The sequence below is a fragment of the Saimiri boliviensis genome, chromosome 9, assembly GCF_048565385.1.
Source record: "Saimiri boliviensis isolate mSaiBol1 chromosome 9, mSaiBol1.pri, whole genome shotgun sequence".
Lineage (NCBI taxonomy): Eukaryota > Metazoa > Chordata > Mammalia > Primates > Cebidae > Saimiri > Saimiri boliviensis.
The window spans coordinates 111,391,754-111,402,002 of record NC_133457.1 but is presented as its reverse complement, the minus strand read 5'-3'; the positions used below and the strand labels follow the sequence as shown (position 1 = coordinate 111,402,002).

The following is a 10,249-nucleotide window of genomic DNA, read 5'->3' as shown; positions in this document are numbered from 1 at the left end:
GAGCCCTAAACCCAGTCAGGAGATCCGATTTGAATCTCAGATTAAAACATGAAGACTTTTTCAGTATTAAGTTCCTCCTCGTGGCTGTCTGTATTTATTTGTTAAGTCTGACAACTCTAGCATGGAAGATCACACCAGAGAAAGGAGACGCTGGGTTAAAAAGTAAAAACATCCTTGGATTTAAGAGCATGAGCCTGTAGCTAAGGCTTCTTGGGTTCACAGGATCCACCACTTACAATTGTGTGATCTTCAGTTAATCTCTCCTGGTTTCCATGGTAAAACGGGCCGAGTAACTTACCGTGTGAGATTGTCATAAGGTTTAATAAGTGACTGCTGCTTACAAGTGCTTTCCTACGGCAGCGTCTGTTTCCCCTTAGCAGCTCGGCCGTGTTTTCTGCAGCTGCTTTTGGGTTCTCTGTCCGCTCTTTGCCTACTCGCGTCAGGCCGGGCCCCACTCCGGCCTCTTCTGTGGCGCAAGGGACCTCGAAAACCGCGGTAGACAGCACCCTCTTGAGTCGAATTCCTCCCCTTTCGGAGGAACCCGGTTTCTCCTTTCTTTGCTACTCCCGGGCCGTTTCTGGGCAACGGCTGCTATTTTCACTCGAGCCCAAGTTAATTTTTCGGGGAGCTCCGGGGCACGCACTGGCAGCTCCGTTCGCCCTGCGACTGAGCTGCGGGTCGCGGCCGGCGCCGGCCTCTCCGACGGCCAATGTGTGTGGCTGGAGGCGAGCGCGAGGCTTTCAGCAAAGGCAGTCGAGTGTTTGCAGACCGGAGCGAGTCCTGTGAAAGCAGATAAAAGAAAACATTTATTAACGTGTCATTACGAGGGAAGCGCCCGGCCGAGGCTGTCGCACGCCCCGCGGAACACTTGGCTCCCTCCAGCTCCGAGAGAGAGGAAGAAAGCAGAAAAGAGGCAGATTCACTTCGTTTCCAGCCAAGTGGACCGGATCGATGGCCCTCCTGAATGTATCACTATATTTGATTTATTAGAGATGCCCCCTGGTGTGTGTGTTACACACACACATACACACACCCCCTCGCGCACACACGCTCTGGCTCGGGTCCCTCCCTCCTTTCCAGCTCCTGGGCGAATCCCACATCTGTTTCAACTCTCCGCCGAGGGCGAGCGGGAGCGAGTGTGTGTCGGGTGAGTGTGCGTCTGTGTCCCAGCGAGGGTGCGCGCTCGGCGCCGGGAGCGCGGCCAGCCGGGTCTGGAGGCATCGGGAGGCCGAGAGCCGCCGGGACCCCAGCTCTGCCTCCACTGCCCCGTCCCGAGCTGGACTTCGGGGCCGGGGCCGTGCGCCACGGACGGGCAGGACCGGGTCGCGGGCCGCGCGTCCCCCGAGCCGGAGGTAAAAGCGATCTCGCGCGGAGGGCGCGAGAAGGGCTCCGCGGCTGGGCCCCCGCGCCCGGGGCCCCCGCAGTCCGCGGCTCCCGACCCGACGCTCCCAGCCCCGGCGCGCGCCTGCCTCCCCTGCGAGGAGGCCGGCGGCCAGCAGGCGGGCGGGCCGCGCGGTGCCAAAGGGCTGGCTGGGGCCGCGCGGCCAGCCGGGCTGGGGCGATTTCAGAGCGGCCAGGGCGGGGCTGGGAGCCGGACTTTGGCTAGGGCGGCGCGCGGGGCGGGGGCCGGGGGCGGCGGCGGCGGCGCTGGGGGGCGGGGAAGAGGGAGGAGGAGGAGCAGCCGCGCTCGCCGGGGGATGCAGCGGCGGCGGCGGCGGCGGCGGCTGTAGCGGCGGCAGCAGCAGCGGCGGCGCGGAGTCCCCTGCGCCCCGCGGCGCGGCCAGGCTGCGGCAGAGGCGGAGGCGCCCAGCGCCGGGTGAGGCTGCCGGGGCAGTGCGCGCTGGTGAGTGGGGCACGGGGGCAGATGGGCTGCGAGGGGGCTCGGGGCTCGGGCTGGGGCTCCCGGTGGCCGAAGCCTTCCCCGGCGTGAGCCCGGCCGCGAGCGCCGCGCAGGTAAGCTGGGGCAGGTCCCGACCGCCAGGCACCGGCCCCAGCGCTGCGCGCGGAGGTGGGACCGGGCGGGCAAGAGGGAGGCTCCGGCGCCGGTCGGCCGCAGGGGGATGACCTGTTTGACCCCGCTGGCGGGCTGGGCGGGAGGGCGAGGACTTCCCGCCGCGTCCCTGACCCGCGGACGCGCCACACCGAGCCCGAGCAGCCCCGGGGAAAACGCGCCTGGGCCCGCCGTCCGCAGGGGCATGGCCTTGTTGACCCTTTGGGTTTAGACCCAAGGGACGGGCTAGAAGCCAGCACACGTGGGGCTTGTCCGGGCAGGACTCGGGGAAGCCGTGGCCCGGATCTTCAGAGTCACTGGAAACTCGCAGACACCGAAAGGACAAATAGGATCGAAAAGGCAGACTTCCTGCCAGGCCAGGGCAGAACCAGTTTCCATCGCGCGGCGGAGAGATGCTCCCCTCCCCAGCTCCCCCGGGCTTCCGAAGTCTAGCGGTGAATTCTAGGAGTGCACTTTTCCAAACAAACAGCCCTTATAGTAGTTCGTTCATTCGTTCTACAAGCATTTCTGGAGCACCCCCTCGTGCCAGGCACCGCGTTCTGTTCCAGGGAAACGCGGCTCAACAGGATCTGGTTCCTGCGCGCCAGAAGCTGCCGGTTCACTTGGAGGGCAGCAGGGTAGAGAGATGCCGTCTCAGGGTGGAATGTGGAAAGAGAAGCCTGCAATCCTGGTTTGCACAGTGGCCCCGGTCCGCAACTCCCCCCACTTGCCCAGAGGCCGAGGACCACGCCCCCTGCACGCAGTAGGCCCAGCACACAGTAGGAAGAGCAAGCCAGACCTGCCTGTGACAACCCGCTCCTCTTCCTCCTCCCCCTTCTTGAAAGCCGTGATTCATTCCCTACCCCCCCTTTCTGGACAGTCTTCCTGCAGCTTGTTTTAATCACTTTTTGAGTTAAAAGTCAATATTTAATTAACCAAGTAATTACATTCAGCTTACGTTTCAATCTGGGTATTTGCTCATCTGTGCGTGTTAGGACCCCCGCCCTCTCGCCCCTCCATCTGTCCCCTGCCTCTTTCCCACAGGCCCCCCCCCCACTTTGGGGCAGAGATGGGGAGGCTGCGCTGGAGCAGGTCCTCAGGGGGAGACAGGGAGCAGGTGAGACGGGCTTTCTCTGGAGGACACCCCCGGATCTGCCATCTCTCCGGATTTCAGCTTGTAGTGAATAGTGAAGGGGATTTCTTTACTAAGCCTCCGCCCCCGTTACGGAACCACCAGAGGTTTCTAATTAAATTAGAGCCAATCGTTAAATATAGGAAGGGGGGTGCGGAGGACAGAATGAAGGCCCTTTCCCTGTAAGAGATGTTCTCCCCAGCTTTGTCTGTCCCACATCATAGAGAAGAGAAAACTCAGCCAGACAGCCTGTCGGGTGTGTAATTTAGCGTTCTAATAAGCAGCTTGAAAGGCGAAGGTGGTGGGCTTGGCGGACGTGCCTTGGACCTTTGTACACCGAGGTCTCTTCCTTCCCCGGCCAAGTTTATGTACATAAAAGCCATGATGTTGGCATCACTGCTGCAGCTGTGGGTCAGTGTGGCTTTGGGGTTTGAGCTTTGTGTGTACTTCTTGGGTTTTTTATTTGAATTTATGGCTTTTTCTGAAACCCTAATAACATGTTAAATTTTCAACCTTGAGAGTAGAATGATGAGTTGATTGTAAAAGCCTGGGCTTGGAGGAGGACAGCGTAGCAGTGCTCGCGCCCGTACTCATGTGCACGCTCGTAGATCAGCAGCTGTCCAAAGGACCGAGTTGATCGGCGGTTTCACACCTGATTTGGGAGATAACATTTCCTGCTCCCTTTTTCTGGCACTGGTTTACCTGCCTGGACCTGCCTCAAGAGGGCAGTTGGGTTAACCGGGGAAGATATCACCCAACTCTGTTAAGCTGTTGGCTATTATCTGATCTTAGACTTGAGTCCTGCAGAAGGCATCCAGAAGCCCTGTCCTACATAAGAATATCAGCACTTCTGACCAGCTTTTAGTTAACAGGTTGATTCCAGACTTAAGATAATTGATAACACTTAAGTCGTTTTGTACAGGCCTGATCTGAGTCGTTGATCTAAGCCCATCTACCTCACTCATTAAATCCACACGAACGACTTAAGAGGTAAGTACTGCAGTTGTTGCCATATTAAAAATGATGCCGTGGCTCACGCTTATAATCCCAGCACTTTGAGGGGGGCCGAGGCAGGCGGATCACAAAGTCAGGAGTTTGAGACCAGCCTGTCCAGTATGGTGAAATCCCGTTTCTACTAAAAAATACAAAAATTAGCTGGGTATGGTGGTGCACTCCTGTAGTCCCAGCTACTCTGGAGGCTGAGGCTGGAGAATCGCTTGAACCCGGGAGAAGGAGGGTGCAGTGAGCCGAGATGGTGCCACCACACTCCAGCTTGGGTGATAGAGTAAGACTCTGTCTGAAAAGAAAAGAAAAGAAAAAAAAAAGCAAAGTGTGGCACAGAGAGGATTGTGACTTGCCTACAGGTGGTCACAGGTAGAGCGGGAATTCAAGAGGCCCTCAAGCTCCAGGGTCCACTTGGAACCACTGGGCTGTCCGCCATGACCTTGGCTTTTGTCCCGGATGTAGAAGAAACACACACTCAGGGGAAGAAAACACCTCAGACAGTAAAACTTTGCAAAGTAGAAGCCCCACAACTTTCCATAAACCTCACTGTTTGGACGGAGAGTCCCCGGTTTGTATTTGGGGTTTTTTGCCCCGAGGAAAACATGCACCTGCCTGGTGCTTTTCCTTCTGCTTGTGAGCAGACACACACTCCACTCCCCCCACTCCCAGTCAGATGCAAAGGGAAACATCAAATGCAACTGATAGAAAAGCCAGGGGATCTGAGATGATGATTTCAGCCCACTCAGAGCACAATGGCCAGAGGGCAAAAGCTCTCCTAGAGGTGAGACCTTCCTGTGGTTGGTGATGGAGTCGCGCTGGCTTGGCCTCGGAAAGGTAGCCATGGGGGTGGTGCCAGGGTGCTCTGTGTCAAGCCTGGGTCTGTGTGGATGTGGAAGATGGGGACCTCTCAATGCTGACCTGCCGGTGAGGGAGCCCTCCCTGAGACCTGCTTTCCGTGGGTCTCCTTGGAATGGGCCTTGGTGGAGATTCTGCAGACACCCCTGGCCCAGCCGGATTGAAGGCGCTGTCTAATTGGAAGAGCATTAAGATCATTATAATTAATTGGCATCCCGATAAATGGCATGGTTGCCTAATTGAGGTAGTTGCTAGGGAACGAGGCCTCACTGGGAGCCTAAAGGGGAAGAGGCACTGGGCCGGCCACAGTTGTGTGTCAGGGTACAGAGAGGCGGTGAATGGGCAGGAAGGGAGCACAGTCCATCCGTGTCTGCTCGCGTTCACCGAGCAGCGGCTGTGTGCAAGCTGCAAATGGAATATCAGTTAGGGGTACTTGCCTAGAAGGACTGGAAAGTAATCAGGCTCCTTTCTCTTGCAAGCAACAGACAAAGAGAAGAAAAAAAACTCAAGCCAGCTTAAGGAGAAAAGAAAGGGACTTCACTGGTTTTCATAACCAAAAGTCCTAAGGTGACTAACTGTAGCTTCAGACACAGCTGGATCTGCGGCTCAGATTTTGTCATGAAAATCCATTCCTCTCCACCTCTACTCTGCCTTCCGTGGGGCTGGTGTCTCTCTCCAGCTCTGGGGCAGGCAGGCCCTGGCAGCTGTGGGCACCGTGGCTAGGAGAGCCAGACTGCCTGGCTCCCTGCCCAGCAGTGGGATCTGGGGCGGGCTGCCTAACCTTTCTGTGCCTTGATGTTCTCATCCAACAAATGACGATGATCATAGCACCTGTCTCCCGCTCGTGGGAAGGCATGAAATTAGATGATCAATGTCAAGGGCTTAGCAGGGCGTCTGACCCAGGCAAACCTTCAGTAAGCATCGACTGTTGTCGTAACTTAGGTTTCAGGCCTGTAATCCCAGCACTTTGGGAGGCTGAGGTGGGTAGATCACCTGAGGTCGGAAGTTCGAGACCACCCTGACCAACATGAAGAAACCCTGTCTCTACTAAAAATACAAAATTAGCTGGGTGTGGTGGTGGATGTCTGTAATCCCAGCGACTCGAGATGCTGAGGCAGGAGAATCTCTTGAACTCGGAAGGTGGAGGTTGTGGTGAGCTGAGACGGCGCCACTGCACTCCAACCTGGGCAACTAGGGCAAAACTCTGTCTCTAAAGAAACAATATAAAATAACTTAGGTGTCAGGACAGGTGTCACGGAGCAGAGGGGTCTCATCCCCTCCAGTTTAAGCCCAAAAGGAAAGAACAAGCCTCTGGTCTGGTAATGCCCACCTGAGCCCCATGGTTCCCTCTGACTGGACTGTTTTAGTCCAAACCAGTCACTGGCTAAGGAAATGACTTGCCAACACTCAGCTTAAGCCAGGCTCACAGGCCTCTCCCTGGAGCTGGGTGGAGGCTGACTGCAGAGACCCTAAAGAGTGCAAGGAAAGAGCAGGGGGAGTCCCCAGCAAAAGGGAAACCTGGTGGCTGGAGAGGTGAATGGCCAGTGCCTACAGTGCAGGCCACTAATGTGAGCAGTGCTGGCCAGATGGACCCATCTCCACTTTGGCCAAGGTGGAGTCCAGGAAAACGAGCCGCCTGGGCAGTGCCCCTCCGTCCCACCAGGGCCAACAGGCATCAGAGGCCTGACTTGTCTGCCTTAGTGTCTGAAGGATGGGGCCTGGCCTTGATCCTGTGCTTTCTGGTGGCCAGGGGCAGTGTTTGTCCAGCCTCCCACTATGAGAATCATCTGGCAGCATTTGTTTAAAAAGGCAAAGACCAGACCCTGTTGAATCAAACTTCCAGGGAGGGTCCTGGATCTGGGGAGCATGAGCCACGTGTTTATTCTATATCCGCAGGAGGGTTTGGGGAACAGGGCCCTGGAGCGTGGGCCTCTGTCTTCCTGCCTAATGCAGGGGATGTCAGAGGGCAGAGAAAATGCTCTAGGCCCAGCGCGGTGGCTCATGCCTGTAATCCCAGCACTTTAAGAGGCTGAGGCAGGGGGATCACTTGAGGTCAGGAGTTCAAGACCAGCCTGGCCAACATGGCAAAACCCTGTCTCTACTAAAAATACAAAAATTAGCCAGGTGTCGTGGTGGTCGCCTGTAATTCCAGCTACACGGGAGGCTGAGGTACCAGAATCGCTTGAACCCAAGAGGCAGGGGTTGCAGCGAGATGAGATTGCACTACTGCGCTCCAGCCTGGGCAACAGAATGAGACTCAGTCTCAGGCAAAAAAAAAAAAAAAAAAAATTAAAGAAAAATGACTGCATGATGGGATGGGGTGGGAGGCAACTTGAGACAGGCTGTGAGGGGAGGCCTCTGTGAGAATGTGACCCTTGAGCTGTGACTCCAGCCTGGGCAACAGAGTTCCTAGATTCTAGGAAGGAGCCACCTTGGGAACATCTGAGGGAGAAACGTGTCAGGTAGAAGGAACACCTAGTGCCAAAGCCCAGAGTGGTGGGAGGAGCCTGCTCCAAACACAAATAGAAGTCAAGTAGGCTAGGCCAGGCACAGTGTGGCTCACGCCTGTAATCCCAGCACTTTGTGAGGCTGAGGCAGGCGGATTACTGGAGGTCAGGAGTTCAAGACCAGCCTGGCCAACAATGCCGAAGCCCCATCTCTGCTAAAAACAAAAATTAGCCAGGCGTGGTGGTGCGAACCTATTGTCCCAGCTACTTGGGAGGCTGAGGCAAGAGAATCACTTGAACCTGGGAGGCAGAGGTTGCAGTGAGGGGTTGCAAAAGAGTGAGACTTCTTTTTCTCAAGGAAAAAGAAGTCAAGTGCGGAAGACGGCACATCAGAGATGAGAAATACAGGCCATGCTAAGAAACTTTAGACTTTATTTTTAATCAAATGGAAAACCAGTTGGGTGCAGTGGCTCGTGCCTGTAATCACAACACTTTGGGAGGCTAAGGCAGGTGGATCACCTGAGGTCAGGAATTCAAGACCAGCCTGGCCAACATGGTGAAACCCCGTCTCAACTAAAATACAAAAATTAGCCAGGTGTGGTGGTGCATGCCTGTAATCCCAGCTACTTGGGAGGCTGAGGCAGGAGAATCACTCGAACCCAGCAGGCAAAGGTTGCAGTGAGCCGAGATTGCACCGTTGCACTCCAGCCTGGGCGACAGAGCAAGACTCCGTCTCAAAAGTAAATAAATAAAATGGAAAAGTACTGGAGGGTTTTAAGTCAGGGAATGATATGGTTTGTGTTTCGAAAAGATCCTGCTGGCTCCTATGAGAGGTGTGCTGTGCGGATGGAAGTGGGGTCACCAGGACTTTTAGTCATTTGGGAGGGACCGTGGTGGTATCCATGGAGATGGAGTGAAATGGGGACTGGAGATGTATTTTGGAGGTAAAGCCCACAGGACTTCCTAGTGGATTGGATTACAGAGTGAGGGAAAGGGCTTTGATTCTCAACTAAGGGTGATTTTTGACACCCAGGAAACATTTAGCACTCTCCGGAGACAATATCAGTTGTCCCAACTGGGGAGGGCTCCCTACTGGCATCTAGAGGGTAGAGGCCAGGGGTGCTGCTAAACCTGCAATGTACAGGATGACCCCACAACGAAAAAGGATTCAGCCCGAATATCCGTGGTATATCCTGCCAGGGAATCAAAGATGACGAGGCAGCCTCGTGCAGGGTGATTGCTGGGTAGGGAAGATAGGAGAGAAGGTTTTGGGGAGGAGGAGCGATCTGGAATTCGATGTGGAAATGTGGGGTTTGAGGTGAACCCCACCTTGAGGTCTGAGGGCTCGGTGGGTGGTGAATGTAAATGTCTGTAGCTGGTCGGGGCTGGACAACTAAATTTGAGAGTTATCAGCCTGTCGATGTTATTTAAAGCTGTGGGACTGGACGCGATCACCCCGAGAGAATGTGTTTTGTTTTCTAGTGTGGTTTTCTCCCCCCCAACCTCCCCCTACTGCCTGTCATGAATCTGTTTGATGAATATTTTTAGCACATCCCACATGCTTACCTCTCCGACGTTTTCAAGAGGTTCCTGAAGGCTCGGGCTGAGCCTCCCCTTGTCCGTTGCCTGGTTGCTCAGTGGTTAACAGACAGAACTAAATATTCTTTGCTCCGCCACAGTTGCCCTTGGGAAATTGCTTAAGGTCATGTGGGATCTTGGACCTCGTAGGCAGCACGATGCCTTCTGGGAGGAACAGCTGTTGGCATGGCTCTCAGAGCTGCCCTCCAGCCCAGACCAGGACTTCGCAGAGTTCTCTCTAACCAGAATGTTTTGAATTCCCCACATTCTCTTAATATGATTCCAAAACACTCGTTGCCCAGCGGCCCTGGCCTCTGCCATGGAGCATCATCTTACGAAAAGCCTGGCCTGTCCCCCTGCTCAGCACGCCTGGGCCCAGCTTGAAACTTCGATAAATTCTATCCCAAACTCAGAGCTGCTATAGCCAGGTCTTGTGTGTGTGAGTTGGTGCCATCCCCAGGGACCACAAGTAATACCAAGGATGTGTTTGGCCAGGTGGAAGCCAGATGTGTTAGCGGAAGAATGTGGCCAACAGCTTTTCTTACTGACTCACGGTCAGAACCCCAGCGGGTGACTTGACCCACCCCAGGAGCCAGAGAAGTGGATCTTTTTTGTTTTTGAGACAGGGTCTTGCACTGTCACCCAGGCTGGAGTGCAGTGGCACGGTCTCAGTTCACTGCAGCCTCAACCTCCTAAGCTCAAGTGATTCTCCCACCTCAGCCTCCCAAGTAGAAGGGACTATGGGCGTATGCCCCACACCCAGCTAATTTTTTTTTTTTTTTTTTTTTTTTTTTTTTTTTTGGGTAGACCTGAGGTCTCGCTGTGTTGCCCAGGCTGGTCTCAAACTCCTAGGCTCAAGTGACGTCCCAAAGTGCAAGGATTACAAGCATGAGCCACCTTGCCTGACCTGGAGCTTTTTGGAAAGAAGTTAAGAAAAGAAGTAGAAAAAAACTGTTAGCTCATAGAAGCGTCAGAGATGTTCCTGCTTGGTGAAAATCAGACCATCTGAAAGCCACATTTCTGGTCTGCCCTCAAGACAGATGCTATCCACAGACTTCTGATTGCAGGCCACTTATCTGGGTATTTCAGAGACCAGCAAAGCCTACTAGGATTCTTAGTAGCTTAGAGTCCTGATCATTTTGAATGTGAATTGAAATGGTTTCATTGTGAGGAATCAAATCTCTGACAGTGGCTTATGCAATAGAAACATTGAATTCTCACATAACACAAAGTCCAAAGCAG

At 54.7% G+C, this 10,249-nt stretch overlaps 1 protein-coding gene across 8 annotated transcripts in view; it reads left to right on the top strand.

The window, feature by feature from the left end:
* Nucleotides 1-558: 558 nt before the first annotated feature.
* Nucleotides 559-10,249, top strand: part of SULF2 (sulfatase 2) — a 128,207-nt gene continuing 118,516 nt past the window's right edge. For 2 of the 8 annotated variants that reach the window (XM_010343103.3, XM_010343102.3), the window contains exon 1: nt 559-1,147. The gene's annotated coding sequence lies outside the window, so the exon portion shown is untranslated. Of the gene's footprint in view, nt 1,353-1,690; nt 1,844-4,889; nt 4,909-10,249 lie in introns of those variants that run through there. The other 6 variants (XM_074406634.1, XM_010343101.3, XM_039479308.2 and 3 more) reach the window with 4 other exon arrangements.